The sequence below is a fragment of the Trachymyrmex cornetzi genome, unplaced genomic scaffold (assembly GCF_001594075.2).
Source record: "Trachymyrmex cornetzi isolate Tcor2-1 unplaced genomic scaffold, Tcor1.1 scaffold623, whole genome shotgun sequence".
Classification (NCBI taxonomy): domain Eukaryota; kingdom Metazoa; phylum Arthropoda; class Insecta; order Hymenoptera; family Formicidae; genus Trachymyrmex; species Trachymyrmex cornetzi.
Window position 1 is genome coordinate 216,223 of NW_017299941.1, and position 1,046 is coordinate 217,268.

The window sequence follows — 1,046 nt, forward strand, 5'->3', positions numbered from 1 at the left end:
AGTATCCGAAGGCGATGACGCTCACGCCGTGAACGTATGGCAGCGATTCTCCATTCAAACGCACGGCGAGTACAGTGATCTGTACTTGAAAACCGATGTCTTGTTATTAGCCGACATTTTTGAAAATTTCCGCGAAAGTTGTATCGCGAGTTACGGTCTCGATCCCGCGCATTATTATACATTGCCAGGTTTCACGTGGGACACTATGCTAAAACATACGCGCATAAGATTTGAATTGCTCACCGACATTGATATGGTCATGTTCATCGAGCGCGGTATACGCGGCGGCCTCAGTCAATGTTCCGGCAGATACGCGCAGGCTAATAACAAGTACATGCGTTCGTACGCCTCATCGAAACCGTCGTCGTACTTGATGTACTACGACCTTAACAACTTGTACGGTTGGGCGATGTGTCAACCATTGTCATACGCCGAATTTCGATGGGTCAAAAACGTTGCGAACTTTGACGTGAGCGCGATCGTTCTGGATTCGCCCATCGGTTACATTCTCGAGGTTGACTTAGAATATCCGGAGCGTCTGCACGACGAGCACGTTGACCTACCTTTCTGCCCGACGCGCGATAACCCGCCCGGCAAGCGCGAGGATAAACTTTTAGCGACTGTGTATGATAAAAAACGTTACGTTATACATTATCGCAATTTACAGCAATGTACTCGTCATGGTCTTCGCGTAACAAAGATCCATCGGGTGCTACAATTCGCTCAATCTCCATGGCTCCACCATTATATTGAACTTAATACAAATTTCAGAACTCACGCGAAAAACGATTTCGAAAAAAATTTATACAAATTAATGAGCAATGCGGTTTTCGGAAAAACCATGGAGAATGTGCGCAATCACGTCGACGTAAAATTATTAACAAAATGGGACGGACGATACGGCGCGGAGGCCATGATCGCGAAACCGAATTTCCACAGTCGTAGCATCTTTGCGGAAAATTTAATCGCTGTCGAACTGGGTAAACTCGAGGTGAAGTTCAACAAGCCGATTTACGTGGGTATGTGTATACTCGATATATCGAAAG